The sequence below is a fragment of the Rhincodon typus genome, chromosome 29 (assembly GCF_021869965.1).
Source record: "Rhincodon typus isolate 14 chromosome 29, sRhiTyp1.1, whole genome shotgun sequence".
NCBI lineage: Eukaryota > Metazoa > Chordata > Chondrichthyes > Orectolobiformes > Rhincodontidae > Rhincodon > Rhincodon typus.
In genome coordinates, this window is record NC_063360.1 from 26,881,381 (window position 1) to 26,904,806 (window position 23,426).

General features: G+C 40.7%; 1 pseudogene; it reads left to right on the forward strand.

The window, feature by feature from the left end:
• LOC125486442 overlaps positions 1-23,426 on the forward strand; it is a 39,315-nt pseudogene that overhangs the window by 7,504 nt on the left and 8,385 nt on the right.

Consider the following 23,426-nt stretch of genomic DNA (forward strand, 5'->3'; position numbering starts at 1 on the left):
ACTACCCTATATCAGGAGCACGTCGGAACTCACCACAAGACTCCTACGACCGCTGGGCATCAGAGTGGCACACAAGCCCACGTCAACCCTACGACAACTGCACACCCGAACTAAAGACACACTCCCCGCCATGGACAGGACCAATGTCATCTACAAGACCCCCTGCAGTGACTGTGAGAAACACTACATCAGACAAACAGGAAGGAAATTAACAACAAGAGTACATGAATACCAACTGGCTACAAAAAGACACGACCAATACTCATTCATCTCAATCCACCTGGACAAGGAGAACCACCACTTCGACTGGGACAACACCAAGATCCTGGGACAGGCTAGGCAGAGACAGGCACGAGAATTCCTAGAAGCATGGCACTCCACGAAGCATGCTATTATTAAACATAATGAACTCGACTCCATATACATTCCACTACGAAGAAAAACTGGAAGTGAGGCAATCCATCTCAACGGACCCCAGAGTTTAAAAACCAGGCGGGAAAACACACTGACGCTTCATCGGAGGATTTTACCCAGCATGGTAACGAAACAAGAAACCAGCTCAGCGAGCCAACCAACCTCAACACCCACAACCCAAGCTACAAATCTACTCCAAAACCTTAATGTCCTGTACAGCCACAACATGACCTCCCAACTCCTATACTCAATGCACTGACCAATAAAGGCAAGCATACCAAATGCCTTCTTCACTATCCTATCTAACTGTGACTCCACTTTTAAGGAACCATGTACTTGCACTCGAAGTTCTCTTTGTTCAGCAACATTCCCGAGGACCTTACCATTAAGTGTATAAGTCCTGCCCCGATTTGCCTTTCCAAAATGTAGCATCTCATATTTGCCACATTTTCTAACAATAAAGCCAGTTGTGGTGCTTGTTTGATGTCCAACTGGGCTTCTGCAATGGGCACTTTTGCAAATCATTAATCCCACATACCAAACAGTCTCTCAGCATCTTATTCAAGGTTAACGCAAAGTCACATGCCTTTGCCAGTCATTTTAACTTGGTCAAAAATCCCAATATGGATTCCCCAGTTCTCTAACGGCTGAATAAAACCAATAGCATCTCAGAATTAGAGGTGGTTTGGAGTCATAATATTTCTTAACCAACTCCATCAACTCTTGGAAGGTTTTAGTGTCTGTTACCTCCAGTGAAGTTAAGCCCTTTATAACCAAAAACGCTATGGGTCCACAAGCAGTCAGAAGGATTACTCAGAGATAGCAAGAACTGCAGATGCTGGAGTCAGAGATAACACAGTGTGGAGCTGGAGGAACACAGCAGGCCAGGCAGCAACAGAGGAGCAGGAAAGTTGACATTTTGGGTCGGGACCCATTCTTCCCACATACGGGGTCCAGTCTTCGATGGCAGGATCAAATAAGTCAAGCTTCCCAAATAAAGGCACGATGCCAGAAATGCTTACCCCAATTCCAAGATGACTGTTGTGAGTGAATGTTCTTCAGGCACGTCCTGTTTTCCCCAGTCACTATCGAAATAACTGCACACAGGCCGGTATCCCATCACCAAGTCATCCTTTATTTACTGTGGCCAGCTAGCTCGGAGTCAGTCTCCTGAACTGAGAAGATTCTAATCCCCTGGTTATATTTCTTGGCCAGGGCTTCCTGACTGGCCCAGGTTATCAACCCCAATCAAAGACCTCTTAGTGAACAAGGTCCACCTGGTTCCAATCACTACACACTTCATGCTCCAAGCTGTCCATATGATTTCTATAATGGCTGCTTCTGATTTGAAAATATTAGCTCAAGATAGTGGATTTGAGACTGTGGCCTCATTTTAACTCAGTGTGAGTGAATGCATTTTGCAAAAGTTAAAATCAATGTGTTAGGCACTTTTCCTAATATTGTCCCTATTATCATTGAAGCAAAAACAATGAAGTAATTGGAGGAAAATAAAACATTTAGATTGTTTTTCTTTTCAAAGAAAATATTTCAAAGCTGTACAAGGTTTGAATGGACTGGTTTATACATATAACTGTGGCTAATTACTGCCTATAATGAAAGGAAAAATGATTTGCGTCAATACTTTGCAGCTGTTTAAACAACAAAATGTGATGTGTGTGAAACACTCCCCAGATGTTGTCACCAAGACACCCTTTATTTACACACGGAGAGTCCTTGACACTGATCCAGCTCTGAGTTAACAGGATGTCTGACACTCCTGTTTTTAATGTGTCAGCCAGGGCTCACTGATTGGGGCTCTAATTTGGTCCAATCAGGGAACTCCTATCCTATGAGGTCCACCTGGCTGACCTCATTACAATCACTATAGTGTGAATGTGGTTTGTGTACATAGCCCATTATTAACAAAATGATAAATCTCATTGAACAATCCATTGAGGCAGTAATGTTATCTTGAGAATGAAAACAGCAACTTTGTAGAACAATATTAAATCAAAAACATTGAGTGAAATTTAGGGAATTATTGCCACCTACTGGAATATGAAGTGTACCACACTGGAGTATTACCAATAACTTTCATATGTGAGAATGCTGAGATTTCCTGATGTCAAGGTAACCATTTATCCATCAACCTGGAGACTTTGATTAATCAGTCATTCCAGTAAATTATGTTTGTGGGATCTTGCATTGTCCAATTTTACTGAACGTGTGCTGCACTTTAACATAATCCTGCAGGTCCTGCAAACATTGACACTTTACATAAATACATGTCTGTCTTTATGCTGGGAGATACAACGTCATCTTTGTGAAAACTTTCTTTAAAAAAAAACACCTCATAAGAAATCATAAGGAAACTGCACTGTTGTAAATTCTGACTAAATGTAGAGGAAAAACCAATTCTTAATCAGATGCTGCTGCCAATTTAAGAAGCCTTTAAATACTGAACTGTCATGATTTCTACAATACCGCCCTCTCTCACATTAGAGCTTCAATCTTATTATCCACAGGAGCCACATCAGTACCACTCAATAGGTAGATTAAATATCTTGGGACTTCCAATACCTTGACAGTAAGTGGAAGCCCTGATGCCATCAGCATGAATGGCCACAAAAAAATCTCAGGACCACTGACAGTCTATTTCTGATAAAGTTAACAGAAAGCCGTGATGCGGAGACTTCACCCTCCCCTCAGTAACACTTCAATGGTCATAAGTTAGGGGTTAACAAGCATCTGGGAGTATTGTGGAGGGGCAACTTCCTCTTGAAGTTGCCAGGGTCCTATCCAACCCAATCACTGTGGAAAATCAGCCAAGTCAAGACTGAGATCAACAGATTCTTGTTAGGAGAGGTTTTGAAAAAATACAGAGCAATTGTCCAGAAATGGAGTTGAGCTCCAGGTGATCTGATTAATTGATGTCACTGACTCAAGGGGTTGACTGAACTTCTGATGTAATGTTCTCAGTCTTTCAAGGCTTGTTTTTGTTTCCCCTGCTCGCTCTGCATCCCAGCACAGAGGCAGGCACCTGGGGAAGGTGGCACTATTGTTTGAGTGAGTGGGCAAATGCATGGCAGGTGGATAAATGTGAGATTATCCACTTCAGTAGCAAAACTAGGAAGGCAGATTATTATTTGAATGGCTGTAAATTGAGAGAGGGGGATGTTCACTGAGACATGGGAGTCCTCATGCACCACTCACTGAAAGTAGCAATGCAGGTACAGCAGGCAGTAAAAAAAGGCAAACTTTATGTTGGCCTTCATAGCGTCAAGAACGAGGATGTCTTGCGGCAATTAAACGATGCATTGGTGAGGCCACATCTGGAATGTTGTGTGCAGTGTTGGTTTCCTTGTCTGAGGAAGGATGTTCTTGCTACAGAGTGAGTACAGCAAAGGTGTACCAAATTGATTCCTGGGATGGTGGGACTGGTGTATGAAGAGAGATTGACACAGATAGGATTGCATTTATTGGTGTTTAGAAGACTGAGGAGGAATCTCATAAAAATGTATAATATTCTAAAAAGGACTAAAATAATTAGGTGTGAGAAGGATGTTCCTGATGGTCAGGAACTCCAGAACAAGGAGTCATAGTTTAAATATAAGGGGTAAACCTTTTAGGACTGAGATGAGGAGAAAATTCTTCACCCAGAAGAGTGGGTGAGCCTGTGGAATTCACTGCCACAGAAAGTAGCTGAGCTCAAAACATTGTGTTTTCAAGAAGGAGGTAGATATAAGCTAAAGGGATCAAGGGATATGGGGAGAGTGGGGATTAGGGTATTGAGCTAGATGATCAACCATGATTATATTGAATGATGGAACAGACTTGAGAGGTCGAATGCCCCCTCCTGCTCCTATCGTCTATGGTCTCCTAAGCCCAAGGGAACAGCTGTTTCTGCACTGCAAACGTGGGGCTAAAATCACCTCCAATAGATCTACAAATTCCTAGTGACTGACACCCTCTCTGAAACTGCTCCTCAATGTAAGTGTCTTTGGGAGAAAGGAGATGGATTTGTCCCTGCCAACTGTTCTCCCGTTCCTTCCACAGGTACTCTGGCCAGGGCTTTCTGCCTGGATCTTCAGAGGGTTTCGCCCTCTGTGTTCCCACCCCTCCCATTCTCACACATCTGCATGTTTTCAGTGGGTTCCAGGTCCTGTCATTCATCTCAAATGGGGTCAGAAGCCCCAGATTTTGAGTAACCGTGCTTTTCACTATAACAGCCAATAAATGTTCAGGACCGTCATGAAAGCTCCCAAAAGCTTGAGGGCCAGTTTGAAAGTAGCTGCTATGGTCGGTAAGTGAGAGAGAACGCGGAAATGGTCGTGTCCGCTCTCCAACATTTTCACATTTAGAGGAAAACACTGTTTTTGTTTAAAAATGTGGGTGGCCCTGCAGTCTCTTTCTCTCCAACCCAGACCCCCCAAGTGACTTTGACTATGGCTTCATCAGTTTGCATGGCAGTTCCAATTGGTTAAATGCCCGGTTGACTCTTCTGTAACAGGCCTGGGATTTTCTTTATCGTTTGAGCACTAAGAGCTCTTCCGGCCCTGGGAATTATGCCAGGAGCCTTCTGTGCATTTGTGGTTATCCAAATCCGGGAAAGTGGACCAGGAATGCAGCATTAGGGGAGGTGTGGTCGAAGTCTTGGGCCAGCAAAACACAGCCAATGAAGGAAAAGTCCCAGCCCAATGTCCACACTATTCTTCAGGGGAAAAGAAAAGTCACATCACCACTTGGACAATATAAAAGCTCACAGAAAGAGACCAGTACAATGAACTAAACAAGTTAATAGTTCACAAGTTAATTATAGATGGATACAAACTATAAACTTATGAAGGTGTGAAGACTGGTTGAGAAAGTGATTAAAAAAGCATAAAGGATTTTGGGCTATATCAGAATGGACATAGTGTACAAGGGCAGGACATTATGATGAGCCTTTATAAACGTTGCTTCAACCCTAACAGGAGCATAGTAACCAGTCTGGGCATCACTTTTTAGGAAGGATGCAATGGTTTCAGAGAGGATGCAAAAACATTTGGAAGAATGATTCCAGGGGTGAGAGGCTTCAATTATGTGGATAGATTGAAAAAATGAAATAGAAGAGAAGAGAAAATAGAGGTGTCCAAAATCATGAGTAGATAGGGAGCACTGGGCATCGTCTTCTAGGTTCTCAGTCCTTCAAACGATCATTGAAGATGTATGGCAAAAAAAAACCAATGTGGAAAAACCTTTTTGCCTGGTGAGTGGTTAGAATCCAGAATGCACTACCTATGTGTGTGGTGGAGGCAGATTCAACTGTGGCTTTCAAATAGGAATTGGATAAACTCCTGAAGAGAGAAAATTTGCAGGATCACGGGTAAGGGCAGAGGAGTGGGCCTGACTGGAGTTTTTCTGCAGAGACCAGCACACACATGACAGGCCGAATAGCATGCAACAATTCTATGTTGCTGGAACAGTGGAGATCTTTTTGCAGCATGGTATAAGAATTAGTGCGATGCTAACAGTGGATATCTCCATCTTTTCCTTCCAGTTCCTCCAAAGCGGCCACATCTTTCATCCTGCATCTCTCACTGGACTTCATTTTTGACACAAAGCATGATTTGTAATTGGCATCCAGGACCCGAAACATATCTAGAAACGAACTTCACACTACATATATCCGAGTGAGTAATCAGATTCGGAGTTTCCCATCGTTCTTTCAAAATTGGGTGGTGGTAGCAAAAACTCTCAAACCCAAAGTAGAATCAACCATTCCCCATTCATGTTTCTAATACATGGGTCTGCGGTCCTAGAGAGAGAGAGAAAAGGGATGACTCGTGGTGGTTTAACCTGAGGGTCACTATTGCCTCAGGTGAGGGGAGAGGTTGGGAAGGACACTCCTTCATGGTAACCTCAGCTGGTGTGGGAATTGGACCTACTCTGTTGCACTCACTCAGCATTGCAAACCAGCTGTCCAGCCACGTGAGCTACCCATTCCCAGTTGGCCAGCTGGTTTGTGATGCAGAGTGATGCCAACAGCATTCGTTCAGTTCCTGCACTGGCTGAGGTTACTCTCCTCCTCTATCACTCCCCTTTGCTTGAGGTGTGGTGACCCTCAGATTAAACCGCCACCAGTCATCTCTCTCTAATGAGAGAGCAGCCCTATGGTCTGGTAATAATATGGCCATTTCTGATCCAATTTTAATTAATGAGAAGATGAAATTAATTTTCTAAGACTCCCCTTTTCAATCATATCTTTAGATGTTTAGGTTCTTTTTTAATTATGGATGAACCACATTAGTTTCCATTTTGGGCACTGTAATATCATCTTCCAACACTCAAGTCAACTATAGCATAAATGCAGATTACAGAGAGGCACTGGTGTAATGGCAATTAGTAATGCAGAATTCCAAACTAATGTTCTTCGAACATGCAGTCAGATCCCACTATGGTATATAGTAAAATTTGAATTCACTAAAAGCCTGGAATTAATATGGTGTCCATAAAAGTTCAGTACTTATCTGGTTCATTAATGCCCTTTAGGGAAGTATATGTGCCATCCTTACCTGGTCTTGCCTACGTGTGACTCCAGACCCACAGCAATGTGGTTGACTCTTAGAAAGCCACTCAATAAGGGATGGGCAATGAATGTTAACTCAGCCAGTGATGTCCACACCTAACAAATGAATAAAAGAAAAATGACCAAACATACTTTATCCTTGAGGGGTGGCACAGTAGCTCAGTGGTTAGCACTGATGCCTCACAGCGCCAGTGACATGGTTCGATTCCACCCTCGGGTGACTGCCTGTGCGGAGTTTGCAGGTTCTCCCCCGTCTGCGTGGATTTCCTCTGGGTGCTCCGGTTTCCTCCCACAGTCCAAAGATGTGCAGGTTAGGTGGATTGGCCATGAGAAATACTGGGCTACAGAGATAGGGTAGCAGGTGGGTCTGGGTGGGATGCTCTTCGGAGGGTCCATGTGGACTCAATGGGCCAAATGGCCTGCTTCCACACTGTGGAGTCTATGATAACGACAACCTTAGAACATAATTGGTGTTTTGTGTATATAGACCATGCCATATGTCCTAATGAACACTTCCAGTAGAATTGCTGATTAATACTTAACATAGAAAATAGGAGCAAGCATTGGCCATTCAGCCTATTAAGCCTGCTGTACTATTCAGACAGGTCATGCCTCTACACCATCTTTCCCCAATTATCCCCATATCCCTTGATGTCATTAGTATCCAGAAATCTATTGATTTCTGTCTTGAACATGCCTAATGAATGACTTTCCACCGTCTTCTGCGGTAGAGAATTCCAAAAGTTCACCATCCTGTGACTGAAGAAATTCCTCCTCATCTCAATCCTAAATAGTTGACCCCTTATTCTGATACTGTGTCCCTGGAATCTACAATCATGCCGTGGGAACACCCCATTCACACTTACACCCTGAAAGAATTTTCACTGATATCATCTCTCATTCTTCAAAACTGTAGAGAGAAAACAGTTACAAATTTCTCAATCTCTCCTGATAAAACCATCCCACTATCTCACCAATTAGTCTGATGAGCCTCCATCACATTCCCTCCGAGGTAATTACGAGCAATTTGTGTAGCAAATCCATGTTCACAGATAGCTCATTCAGGTTGGCAAAATTAGGACCCTCAGCTTCAGCAGAAAGAGGGGAGCTATCTGTCTGAGAAAGCAAAGCATGTGTTTTGATACAGCTGATGCCAACTTTCTATATTTCTATTGATCATTTTCTTGTAATATACATTTATAAGAGGTAAAAAGCTTCATGCGTTGCTTATTATTTTAGATTCCAAAGATGGCATTGCTTCTTCAGCAGATGTGAAGGAGAAAATAATCCCAGCAGCAGTTAGTTTTCTAATTCTCTTGCTACTAGTTTTAATCATAACTCCACTTGATACTTGACAAATTCTCCAGGTCGCACAGCAATCAAAAGAACACATAATTATAGGTATAAATACAAACATCACAAGTAATCTTAACTAAAGTAATACCAGTGTTGTAACCTTAATACTGCTTTTAACCATTGTCGAAGACTTCTGCAGGTGTTCCCTTCAATGACTGTTTCATTTCTAATTGTCAATACTTACCTCTTCTGTTGTAATAAGTGCACAAAATTACCAGTTCATCATGAAAACAGATTATTCCAAAGAAGTGGATCTAATCTGACTTTAATTTTTGCAATAAATGTATATCACTGAAAATATCATGTCTTGTAAATGAAGAGAGATCAGGAAATTTTTAGCACTTTGCCTACATGTGTGGTCAGGGCCTGGATGTTATGTGCCCTGGCCAGTTGTGTTTTTGGCAGGGACTCACATGTAATAGGTAGGTTCTGATGTCAAGCTAAACCCAAGAATACGAGAATTGATTGGTGCTCAAATCGGAATCCTACCGACTATAGTTTAATAATTAAGGATCAGTTGAATTCTTGCAAAGCTAATTTGCTCTCATAGATTACCCTGCCTGCACCATAATACAAGTGGGGTGAGAAGCTGATTTTTTTTTAAAGGAAGGTTTTTTTGAAAGGATTGCAAGAAAGAGGGGGCACTATCTTCACAGGGTACATTTTGCACATCAGCAACACTTCCACAGAAGATGGCATGTGGTCTTTAATATAGCCTCCCACCTTTCATTTCCACCCCCACCCACCTGCTAAAGTCTCTGAAACCTGCCCACCCAATACCCCTGACTTGCCTGAGTCAGGGGATCTTATGCAGCCTCCAGCCTGCCACTGCCTTGCCAATTGGTGTCAGTACCCATTGATTTCTCAGCTTGGCAAGCAACTCAACGACTTGGGACTTAACTGTGCTGAGGGGCTGAGCTCCACTCTGCACAAAGTTAGCCTGCCCACAGGGTGGTTAGGGCTGTGGGGCAGGCTTCTTATCAACCTGACAGCTAGCTGCTGAGTTTGCTTCCTGGGTGGGGGAGTAGTCTCCCGTCCTCTTCTTAAATTCTTCCCCAGATCTTCAGTCAATGTTACCTCAGCGCAGGACTGCAGACTCATTATAATTCAATTAAACACTTACAGTTTCTTAGTATCTCATCAATGTAACAAATGACTAGCTACTCTTTTTGGACAGCACTGTGTCTTATAAGTGCACCCTATCGCTGCTACAGTCTTATGAATCTTAGATCTTAGATCATAGAATCCCTACAGTGTGGAAACAGGCCCTTCGGCCCAACAAGTCCACAACGACCCTCAGAGCATCCCACCCAGACCCATCTCCCTATAACCCACCTAAGCTACACATCCCTGAACACTACAGACAATTTAGCATGGCCAATCCACCAAGCCTGCACATCTTTGGACTGTGGGAGTAAACCAGGGCACCTGGAGGAAACCCACACAGACACGGTGAGAACATACAAACTCCACACAGACAGTCACCCAAGGGTGGAATCGAACCCGGGTTCCTGGCGCTGCAAGGCAGCAGTGCTAACCACTGTGCCACCGAGCTGCCCCCTTTGTTCATCTACCATCTGGAATATCTTGGGTTGGTTAGCTGTCACCAGTCCTTCCTATTGATATTAGTTGAGCTACTGATACCAGGTGGGGAAGGATGCCCACACAAAGTCTTAGGCAGAAGAGAGGCTCAATCTTTACGGACAGTTAATAGGTTTATTACACGTTACATAACAGCTAGTTAGGTTACACCTGAGATGAATGAGTGTCTCTTGTGAGACAGCTAGGGTCAACTTCAAAGTAAGCACTCAATACCCCTTTAGCAACGTGCTATTAACATTAAGAACGATCATGAGGCACTATACATACTGTAGTGAACACATGGAGAAAAACCCTAGCTTAAGCTTTCAAACACCTGGCCATCATGACCCTAAGTTGGTACTTGCACATTGCTGAGTTGCCAGGCCTATGAAAGCAGGGTGGCAGGATGTGTCGGCCTTTGTACAGGAGTGTCAAAGAAGTGGAGGGGTAAGCTGTTTAATTAAATTATAAAGCAACTAACCATTTCGCTAGGTTTTATAAGACAGAATCCACACCTGCAAGATTGGCCTATTAGGCCATGCCCCATCTTAAACCAATCTCCAATGATTTAAAGGGGCCATGCAGCTGCTGGCGCTCAGAACTCCACAGTAACCATCGCTACTTCAGAGCTTGTGACTCCAAAATGGCAGCTGATGACCCCATTGGGCATCATCATTCACAGTTTAGGAAGCCCAGCCTTGGCTCTTCCCGGAAATAGACCTACATATCATAATAGGCAGAGCTTATCTTGTGATGTCAAGTCTAATTGCCTTATACAACATTCCCACATCTTTAGTTTTAAAGTTGCTTTGACAATAACTTCTTTCATCTTTTGTAGCAAACATTTTTATTGTTTCAATTACCCGTTAGTTCCTTGTCACTCAATTTTGTCCACCTATGAACTTTTTTCATTTGCTCAAATTGCAAAAACTCCTTGTTTTAAATTATTAAAAATTGAAAGAGTAAAGAAACACTGAAGGGGCTGAGGACTTCCACAGTTTTGATGTCCTGGGAAGGAATGGGTTTGATGAGGTGACAGGATCTTGATTTCAACACAGTGAACATGTAGATGAGAGAAGTTACAGACGACACAGTTTTTGGAGCTTAGGGGGACAAAAAAGATAAGGAATATCAGGAACATAGACTTTAGTGATTTCAATAAGGTAAAGATAAGAAAGATTGCAACTGAAGAAAAAAGATTTAAGTTGAACAATATCGGGAGGGTCACCTAATCTTTTACTTGTATTTTGTTAAAGAGTGCAATAAATGTGTTAAACAATTAGTCACAAATTAATATTGATTGACTCCAAGTGGAGCCGAACAACAAAAAATAATCTTGATTACTAATTTTTTGCACCGATTAGAGACAGTACACATCACCTAAGGAATAAGTTTTCAAAGGATCTCCCACCTGACTGTCATATATCTTTGGTGGAATGTTTTGGCCACATTTTCCATCAGATTGAAAGACTGTGAAACTCTGAAAAAGAATTAGGACTTTATTCTATGGAAGTTATGTCTTGTAATTCAATTGTCTTACAATTCAATGTGTCTTGGAGTGGAACTTAGAGGTGATAGTGTCCTCATGTATCTGATGGCCTTGTCCTTCCAAGTGGTGGGATGTTGTGGGTTTTGGAGGTAATGCCAAAGAATCCTTAGTGACTTTCTGCAGTATATCCTGTATATTGCATTACAGGGCAACCACCAATTATGGATGTCAAAGCCCTTCAGTTGGGTGGCAAACAAGCAACTGTTTTTTTCTTGAATAGTGTACAGTCTCTGGAGTATTGATGGTGCCACAGCCAGTTAGACACATGACTTGGGTGTTAGGCAGTGAACTGCTTTCCACAGAATCCTTACCCTGCAATCTGTTTTAGTGGCTGTCGCTTTTAGTGTAGCTTGTCCAATTTTGTGTGTACACTTATGACATAAATCTGGATTTTATCCTAAAGTGTTTGATTTCTTTTCAATTTCAGAATGATTGGGAACTGCAGTGTAAGATATTTAGACCCAAGGAATTGTACTACAAACAAAACTAAAAATTCATGTATGGTACTTGTTTCGAATTTGGCTTCTTACCATGACATCTGGGTGACTGCTACAAATGAGCTTGGCTCAGAGACATCCAGCCACATGTGCCTTGATGGCATGCTAATAGGTAAGAACAAAGATGGTTCATCAGACATTAACTGGTGTTAAAATGATAATTGTTAATTATTTTTATTAACTCTTTACAAGAACAGATACTTTGGCTTATGTCAGATTCAATAAAATGCATTACATCAAATATAACTGCTAATTTGCTGTATGGAATTGTGAATGCATTACTGTTCAGTTACCTTCTGTTCATTTTCTGAAAATAAATTAAGGTCAGATGTAATTGAACCTTGAGCTATAAAAGGTTTTCAGAATAATGAGGACTAAGTTTCAAAACTTTTATTCTACCAGAAATCAGTAGCTCCATTACATTACAGTACTGCTTTTATTGGAAATAATTCTTTAATGTGCTACATTATATGTTTTACTAAGGAAATAAGAAATAGGCATGGGAGTTAGCCTCTTGTCTCTTTAGCAAGATGACCTTCCTTAATGTTTGCTATGGGTAAATCTGGGATTATGCTGGCCTCAAGTGAAAGCCCATCAAACAAAATGGAAGTTTCTTTCACTAATCTGCTGACTAGAATGAAAGCAAAGCAAACAGGCTGTTCTCTTGGTGGAAAAATACAGCTCACTTCCAGTTTGTGCTTAGTTCAATGAGCGATACTAACATCAGCTTAGCATGATGTCTGTTATTGGCTTTACAACCTACTATTGTCAGACACTTGCACAGGAGTTGATCTTAAGTCGTTTCTACTGTAATAAAATAAATTGAACAATATCCGGTCTGATAAAAGCAAAATGCTATGGACTAGAAATCTGAAATAAGAACAGAAAGTGCTGGAGAAACACAGTAGATCTGGCAGCATCTGTGGAGAGAGAAAGAGGGTTAACATTTTGAGTCTGGTATGACTTTTCTTCTTAATACCTGATCTGGGCCACTGTTTGAAGCAGTTATGATCAGTTCTTATTGATTAATATGTTAAAGCATTTATGGCAAAGAATAGAAATAGTATCAATTGATACATGACAATGGATCAATTGGATTGTAATGACAACTGGATTGTAATGTAGAGTAATGCCAACAGCTTGAGTTCAATTCCCACACTGGCTGTGATTGCTATGGAGGTCTTTAGTTGAGGTGTGCTGACCCTCAGGATAAACGAACCATCAGTTGCTTCTTTCTAATGGGAGAGAACCCCCGAGGACTATGGTGACTTTACCTTTATCAGCAGCAGTGTCTGATGTCCCCGTTTGGTTTCGGCACAAGCTCAACAGAGCTCACCTTTATTGCTGGACCTTCAACTGGTTGATCAATTCCTTGATCTTCGACTCAACTTGCCTTCTCAGACTAAAAAGGTGTTCTGCATACAAGCTGAACTTCAGGCTTACGTTCTCATCAATGATTAATCTGACTTGACTTTAGTGCAGCTTCCCAATCCCTTGAAACACTGGGCAAAATTTCTCTTTAAATTTCACATAGGATTTCACAGAAGGTACTTTCAATCTGATGAGTGTTGTTCCAAAGGTTGGGCAGTTTCTGTGCTCTGCAGAGGTTCATCATCCTCCTCAAATCACTCCAAATTTTGCTCCAAGTACCATATGATATCTGATACTCAAGTGATCATTGTGACAGGCACTAATTCAGAACAACACACATAAAAAAAACCAAAGAACTGCAGAAGCTGGAAATGCGATACAAAAAGAGAAATTGCTGGAGAAACTCAGCAGTTCTGGCTGTGTCTTTGGAGAGAGAATGTTTCAGGTCTAGTGAAAGTGGCTGACATTGATGAAAAGGCCATCAGATTGGATAGCTCGCAATGCTGTTTTGAAGTTAACAATAATGTATGCTGAAATAAGGTTTTGCTGGATTGTGAAGTGCAGCAAGACTATAAACACTTTGATCGTGAACATATTTTCAGTTTTGCTGCATCTACGTAGAGTGGAACATTCATCTAGCATCAGATGTTGGCTTTATACCTTAGGGCTGTTTATCTGAAGTGCAATTTCCCTGTGGGGAGCTGTTACTATAAAATGGTGAAAAGGCAAAAGTAGTCACACATTGGAAAACTGTGGACATGAGCCTGAGTGATTGGCCATTAAGTGTATTGGCCCAAAGTAAAGCTGGAATTTTCCAATGTGATCTCTGAAATAGCAAGGTCCCATTGCAGGACCAAACATTCCGAAAATTGTTCCTTCCATTGGGTAATATATTATTTGCACGCCATGACAGTGAAGTTAAAATTGACAATGGAGATAAAACATGGAGAGTAACATTACCAGAAGTGATACTCGATAACAATCAGTATAGTTCCTTTAAACAATTAATACATGAAGTTAATATTAACTACTTATATAATTCAGTATAAACTGAATATATTGCCTGCTCATAAATGTTATCATTCTAGAGTTTGAGGGTGATGTAGGTGTTAAATAGAAACTTTTAACCTAAGGCTCCTTGCCATGTTTACCCTGAATGCCTGACATAAGCATTTAACCCTAATACAAATTGTGAAAATGAAAATATTTTACGTTACCCACAATGATGCTGCCCTTCTATTGATTACAACAGGGGTGTAAGTGGTCTTGGGTGGCCAGACAGAAAAGGCTATAGAAAATCAGCAACTCATTTCACACTCTGCCCAATCTTCTCTCTTCATTAATGTCAGGATGAATGAAATTTTGCCCTTTGTCAACCAGGGTGTCAGTTTATGCTGCCACCCAAGATAAATTTCACCTCCAACATTTCAAAGACAAGTGGTGGAGCAGTAGCTTTGATAACTTGATCAACCTTCTCCATAATATTATAAAAATTATTTTCAACATGAGTTGATGTGTAAGGATGCAAAATAGCAAAAGTTCTGTTTATTTCACAGTAAAGTTCAAAGCTCCTCGAATAATTGCAGTGAAGCCAGACACACAGCAAAATGGTTGTTTACTTGGACAATGGAAGATGCCATTTGAAATGGTTACTCACAGTAAAGCTGCTTTTGAAATCCAATACAAAGCACTGGATGAAGACAGCTGGACCCAGGTGATTATCCATATTAAAATGGCAATGTTTTAATTATTCTGATTGAAACTATCCTGAAATGCACAATTAGCAAAGGAATTGGATGTTACAATGTAGATCAGTACTAATCATTTGTAACAATACCCTTTCATACCTAAAAAAAAGTCTGAGATCTCTATTAAGTAAGATATATGTTTACTAATTCCAATTGATTTCAGTTTGTTTCCTAATATTTGTTTCTGTTAAAACTTGCTTTTGGATATAAACTTTTATACCTGCCTTCAATAAGAGCATTCAAACTAAACCAGATTTTATTTGTTTCACAATATTTATAAACAAGAATAAGCCACCTTTTTCTGGCTATGGCAGAGGATGTGGAACATGAGAATCATCTCAAAACACCTGAATAACAGGTTTCCATAAGGTGAAAAAATGTTCTTTGACATTGCCTGACCTATAATGTCAAATGATATCCATTTTATCGTGACAAAACTTTACTGTAAAAACAGCACAAGGAAATATGGAAAGAGAAAAAGCCAATTGGTGTATCAACTATTGCTTCTAATAAGAATAATTAGGTTTATAATTAGCTTTTAGTCGCTGGTAGTACAGAACGTGAATGTTGCTGAGAAAAGATGCATGCTGGTGAAGATTTTGGTCTCACACTGTTCAGGACAGACACAAGAATACAAAATTGTAAAGGGAACAGCAATTATGCAGCATAAGAGAAAGGATGTTGATTAGTTGTGGAGTGGACTCTGATCGATCAGGTCCACTATGGAAAATGCACCAAGGAATGGTCGTCCCTCAAGCTTTGTTGGTTTATTTGGCCACATGGCCAGTATAGATTAAATTGATGCCACATCACAAGGTTTAATCCCCATTCCAGCCAGAGTGAATTTGGGACCTGACTACTTTCTTTGCCTGTAGTGCTACTTACTGGCACTGTCAGATCTACTTTCAGGCAGAGAATTCAACAGAATCAATAAGAATCAAGACACTAATTATCACTGATTTCAATTTGGGCTGCTAGGGCTGCTCATTGCACAGAGGCATTCTGTTGTATATCTGGAGAGTAGACACGACTTCACAAGAAGACCACATTCTTCCAGCTGACATATATCTGGCAGTTGTTGAGTCGTCTGTGGATCTATCAACTGAGTTATGATCTAACACTGGCATAAAGTGTTCTCGGAGTCTGCTAACCCTTCAAGGTCTTTGTGGAAACAGCAATTCCAGCCAAGACTCTCACCACTATTCAAACCATGGAAAATTCAGTTGAAGGAGCAGCCAAAATAGCTCTGATGCACTGAGAAAATAGCTTTGAACTTGATAAATCATAGTAATTAAAATGGAGTTACTTAATGGCAGATTGTTAGCTGTTTCATCCTCATTGTGTTGCAGGTACAAATGTTAGGATGAGGAAACAAAAACAAAAATTGCTCGAGAAATTCATCAGGTCTTGGCAACATCTGTGGAGAGAAAGCAGAGTCAGTGTTTCAGGTCTGAAGAAGGATCACTGGACCCAAAATGTTAACTCTGCTTTCTCTCCACAGGTGCTGCCAGACCTGCTGAATATCTCCAGCTATTTCTGCTTTTGTTTCATATTTCCAACATCCATGTTTCTTTGTTTATTATCAGGAAGAGGAGTGGATCTCTACTTGTAAACCTGTATTATAAGGAATTTATATTCAATTCTGCAGTTACAACAGGTATCTATAATCCATCATCATGACTCTAAAAGAGTATTTTATAAAAATATGACATAATCCCATGATAAATGACAGTAATGATAAGGTCATGAGATTTCATATGATGTGCAAAGCTTCTAAGAATATTATTGTCATGTTAGATATGTCCTGGAAGATCTTGTGGGGCATTCCACTTGTATGTTGAATCCCTTCCAGTTTCTCACACCAGTAAAAATGAATCATAGAATCCCTACAATGTGGAAAGAGGCCATTTGGCCCATCAAGTCACACTGACCTTTCAAAGAGCATCCCACCCAAACCCAGCCCCTACCCTATCCCTGTATCCACCATAGCTAATCCAGCTAGCCTGCACATTCCTGGACATTACAGTTAATTAAGTATTAGCCAATCCAGCTAATCTGCATATTTTTGGACTGTAGGAGGAAACCAGTGTAGTTAAGGGAAACCCACACAGATGCTGGGAGAACATGCAAACTCCCAAGGCTGGAACCAAAGCCAGGTACCTGGTGCCATGGAGCAGCGGTGCTAGCCACTGTGCCACGCTTAATACTTCTGTTCAAATGCATCTATTCAAATCAAAAACAAAGCTTGCAAGAAAGCTTTTATCATGAACACAAAACAAAATTTGGTCTGAAAAGTTATTTTCTTGAATAAACCAGGACGTAATTTGCGTTGTTATTTTAATCAGTGCATTCCAAGGTCATTTTATGCTTTAAGCATTTGTTGTAGATCCCTCAGTACCGAAATGTTTAGCCAAATTGTAATGAGAAAAAGAGATCAATATTTCTTGTTCTCTTTCTCTGGTATCTCTGGCCCATTCATGTACTGTGGCCAAGAGAGTTGGTCCACTTGTTCACCAGGCTTTGGCCTATGCTGATCAAAATCAGCAGTTGTTAACAACTGAATTCAAGTAAAGAAAGGTGTTTAATTTGTATCTAACCTCTCCACAGAGATGTATGTCCCAGTCGATCCATTTACTCTACCACCAATACAGTAGGACACTAATGCCCTTTTTTTGTAAGGTTGAAATGTTCTTGCTCTCATATGCTTCTAAGAGTATGGCAGCAAGTGGTTATTACCTTTCAGAATCAAATTTTAACTTCCCAGAAACGTGTGATATCTGATTTGGATGCAAAAACCACTCATGTGTACTCTATACAAGGTTATTAACTGATTATGATTTTCTCTGACAACAGTCATAACAGCAGCTGTGACCTCCTGCCTCTCTAACACACATAGTATTTTCGTATTGTCAATAAGCCAAGGTTGCAACAGCACAATCAAAACCTGGCTATTGTGAATTTAGTGGGGCTTACTAGTGATTCTAAAACCTTTTCTTTCTTCTACAGATTCCTTTAACAGTAGTAAATAGTACATTCTTCAAACTGTGCAATCTCCTACCTTATACTGAGTACCAGCTGAAGATTCGTTGTAAGCAGAAAACTGAAAGTAGTCCATGGAGTGAATGGAGTAATGAAAATACAGGCATTACATCAGAATGCGGTGAGTACAAAAATTCTTCCACCTGCTACAGATGCTTTGAATTATATTCTTTAACCTCAGATTACAAGACTTGAAGGAATTGTACGCTGTGAGGAAGACAATACAGAACTTCAAAAGACATTGACAAGTGGGGGAGTGGGCAAGTAGTTGGCAGATAAAGTTCAATGCGGAGAAGTGTGAAATGTTGCACTTTGGTACAAATAACATGGAAAGACTGTGTAAAGTAAATGGTACTTTTCTAAGTGGTGTGCAGAAACAGAGAGACCTGGATGTATGTGTGCATAAGTCACTGAAGGTGGCAGGGCAAATAGAGAGAACGACTAATAAAGCATACAGTATTCTAGGTTTCATAAGTAGGGATATAGTGTACAAGAGGTTACACTAAACCTATATAAGACACAGATGAGACGTCAGCTGGAATATTCTGTATAGTTCTGGGTGCCACATTTTATGAATGATTCAGTGAATGCCTTGGAGAGAGCACTGAAGAAATTTATGAGAGCGGTTCCAGGGAAGAGAAACTTCAATTATAAGCATGGATTAGAGAAGTTGAGACTGTTTTCCTTTGAAAAGGAGTAGGATGACAGGGCATTTGATAGAGGTCTTCAAAATCATGAGGTGTCTGGAGACAGACTAGAGAGGAAGAAAGTGTTCCTGCGTATAAGAGGATCAAGAACCGGGGAGCACGGTTTTAAAGTGTTTTGCTGAAGAATCAAATGCAAGGAATGCATTGACTGGATGTGTAGTGAAGGCCGATTCAATCAAAGGACTCAGGAGGGCATTGGATGATCATTTAATTCGAAGCAGTTTGCAGGGTTGTGGAGAAAAGGCAGAAGTTGGAATAAAGTCAAAATTCTCAGAGAGCTGATGCAGACATGATGGGCTGAATGGCCTCTTTCTGCTCTGCAACAGTTGTGTGATCACAACTGCTAAAAATCTAAGAGGTTTGGAGGATTGATATAGGGAGTCCAGGCATTTACATTTTCTTTCTGTGCAACTTTGGAATTATGCTGCATTATTTTCTTTCATGCACTTCATTTTTAAACATAAGTAACTACGTTTATTTAAAACAGAAAAGCTCACTAAGGGTGAATTGTAGTTCATTGACACAACTTCAAATTATTTTCAAATAAACCAAACTGCAAAAAGCGAATCATGTTTTGGCTAACTGTATGTGCACTATTGGTGTACTTCTCATTTGCTGTGCTTCAACTAATTTGTACTGGCTTCTTTCTTGCTAATAGCTCCAGCTCAAAAATTACAGATTTGGAGAAACATTGAGGTCCTGGATGAAAATGGAACTCGTAGAGTCCGTCTAATGTGGAAGGTATTCCTTAATAATAACCAATAGGACAGAGATGTTAGTATTTCACATCAGAAATACCTCCTCACTGACCACCATTGCTGTGCTATTTGTGCACTAATGCTGTGCATTAATGTTAAAACATTTAAAAGGCAAATTTTCCTTTCATCTGGCAAAATTATTTGCAATGAAAATTTCACCTCTCGAGCCAAAAAAGTCTGGATAGGAAAAGGTTTTCAATTAAAATAACTGGCATAAAACAACAGTACAACAAACCAAGTTAGTTTTGCAAGCAAGCATGTTATGAATTCAATTGTTAGCTCTGTTGCTGTGCTAATACTTTCAGTTCAGGGCCATTTCTAGCTCAGGTGCCAAGGCAGTAAGCTGGTCAAATGGATTGTCTACCATATGCTTTTTATCTGTTAATTTATGGTGATCTGCCTCATCAAGTTTCCACTTGGGTGGCAACGTTGAAAATTATGCATAGTGTTGATGTGAAAAGCTCAATTTCAAAACATAGCATTGACTGAATGTAATACATAATTTTTCCCCGTGTTTTGGCTGCATTTTGACTCGGCGTCTTCTCCAATTAAGATTACGCGCCAAACTTCAGTTACTATAATTAACTTTGAAGCTCTTTCATCTCAACTTGGGCTGCAGTGATTCAAGAATGCAGCTGGTCACCCACTTCTCAAGGGCAATTGGGAATGGGCAAAATATACTGGCCGTATCAGTAATACCCACATCCCTGTGAATTTTTTATTAAAAAGCGCCTATCGCTGTGTGTACCAGGGGCCTGGTAAAGCAAAGGCCTCCCCTTGTGTGCTATATGATTAAGTGATATGAAGAACAAGCTAAAAGCAGGTGAGCCAACAACTAAACTTTGGCTTGAGTAGAGGTAAAGTTTTCAAGCAAACAGTATTGCTGTCATTTTTTAACCCACATCAACTTGAAAAAAGCACTGAATTCAGGGTGTTGTAACTGTATTCATTAAACTATTGCACCGATCGGAGATGCATTACCAAGTCGCCAATAACCCTTGACAAATTTTCCCACAGCCGCTGGAAAAGAGTGCAGCAAATGGAAAGATTTTGGGTTATAAGATCCACCTGCATGAACCTGGGATTCAAGTGTACAACACGTCAAACTTAGAGTGCAGTTTCCACCTGCCTGATGGAAACTACAAAATTGAAGTGGCTGCTTACAACTCTGTGGGAGAATCTCCAGAGGCTCACGTTATCATTCCCTCATCGAATGAATTAGGTAAATCCAGGTTACGTAGCTGTAGCAGAATAATGGCAAAACATTTTCCATTCGATATGGTTAGGTCTTTGCAGCAAAAGAATTTGCAAATAGCATTAAAATTAAACGCTCCACCTAAATACGGCATTGCTCTGCTGGTTTGTATTGGATCGATGTATGGAAGCAGCAGTTTGGGTCCACCCTACACGACATGAAAGACAGCAGAACAAAATGGCCGCTCATCACAACTTTCTAAAGGGCAATTAAGGATTGGTAACAAATGCCAAACACGTGCATCCCATTAAAGAAAATTTTAAAATTGTGACTATTGCTCTCGCAACCAAAGTTTATTCTGATAGAGAATAAAGAGACTGTTCTTTTTTTATTCTGACCAGAAGCCAGGAGAACCTGCCTGAGGAGTTGGAGGCCTAGAGAGGATGGGGACAGGACTCCAAATACCCCAGTCTAGTGCTAATTGGAGATAGGGATGAGGTAGAAATAGGTAGATGCTGGAAACCACCTTCCTGTCCTTGCCTCCCTCCCCCTCAATCCTCCTCTTCCATGACCCCCAGTCCATGCAATTGAAAGAAAAAGACTCGCCTTCTCACCACTCAATCCCTTAAAGACTAGGCCTCCAGGGTAGATCGGTAGGACCCAGACACACTTGGCCTCTGCTTGGATCGTGACGAGATCTTCAGCATCGAGGTCTGTGATTCACTGAGATGCTCACTATTCAGCTCTTAACTACCTGACTGAGCTTGATTCGATGAGCTTTCCTGTTACTGGGTGCAGAAGGTCAGGTGCCACTGTTTATACCTACCCTCATATAGCTCTCCAGTGCCTCTCAGTTAATATGTTTGACCATAAGATGTAGGAGCAGAAGTAGCCCATTTGACACATCAAGTTGACGCTGCCAGTGAGATCGTGAGTGATCTTACAATCCTCAACACTATTTTCTGCCTTATCCCCAAAACACTTGACTCCCTTAATTATTAATAATCTGTCTGTCACAGCCTTAAATATATTGAATGATCCAGCCTCGAGAGTTCTTTGGTAAATAATTCCACACATTCAAATGAAATTCCTCCAGATCTCTGTCTTAAACAGAAAACTCCTTATGCTTAAGATCGTGCCCGCAGTCCTGGATTCTCCCACAAGGGAAGTCAACCTCTCTGCATCTACCCTAAGAATCTTCCACGTTTCAATAATGTTTCCTCTCATTCTTCTAAACTCCAATATGTACAGGCCCAACCGACTCATCCTCTCCTCCTACAAAAATCCCTTCATACCAGGGATCAGCCTAATGAACCTGCCCTGGACTGCCTGCAATGCCAATCTATCTTTCCTTATAAACAAGAAATGTGAGCAGGATCTGGTTGTTTTGCATATGATTGTGACACCACACAGCATTTCTTCTTAGGTTTTTGAATGTGAGACACTATTTTCCTTATTTTCTGTGTTCATCAACACAGGAGTTGTGATTGCTGAGAATTTTTGGACATTCAAGTTGTACTCCAAAAATTCCCCTACTTGCACACTCCTTTCATTTCACTTGATGGCCTGTCTGCATTCTAGTACCAAACTGTAGTGGAATGTGTTTCATGTTGGGGCTGCATGCATTAGAAAACATCTACAGAAGACCATGTTAGAACCAGAGAAAGAAATAACTTATATTGATATAGTGCCCTGCATGACCTTGGAATGTCTTGAAGCACTTTTCAGCCAATGAGGCACTGTGACACACAGTCACTGTCGTAATGTCTGAAATGTGGTGATCAATTCATGTTGAACAATATAAAAATGAACACACGTGTGCCTAATGATGTCGGCCAAGGGATAAACATCTAATAGGACACCTACTCTTTTTTGAAATATTGTCATGCGATCTTTCATATCCACCTGAAAGGGCAAACAAGACCTGTGCTTGACATGACTTATGAAAAACAGCACCTCTGACAGTGCAGGGACTCCCTCACTACTGCATTGGAGTATTTTATACATTTAAACAATAGCAAAACAAAGTTCAATAGTGCACCAACTCACATTGTCCAAGTACTACTCCTTATAATTAAGAAGCACATGCCCTAAACACTTCAAACTAAATAACTGAATTCTTTGTTACCATTACAGTAAATATACTGATTGCATGCTCCTAATACAAAGCATTGCCACTGTAGCAAGAATCAACTTTTTAATCCATTAAAATGACATTCTTAGAAGAAGAGGTGGCACTTTCTTTGTGTAACATAATCATTACAACTTTCTTTACATTACATGGACAGAGTTTCCGCCACTGTCCGATCTTGTTGCTTCTTCAAATGGCAACACCAGCTTACTAATGCAATGGAAGCCTCCCAACATGACAACAACTGGTTATGTGCTCGAATGGTGCGTGGTGTCCGAGAAAATTGCCTGTAATATCAACTGGCAAAATGTACCTGCCAATAATACAGAAGCAATTGTACAAGGTAAGTAAGTGATGTTAAATTCTTGGGAGAATTTAACTTTATAAACCATTCCTTTACTTGGAAATGTTGGTGTGTTAGAAACAGTTTGGAGAAAGTGCACCCAACTCATTTCTGGGACGAAGGGAGATAACAAGGTGTAGAGCTGGATGAACACAGCAGGCCAAGCAGC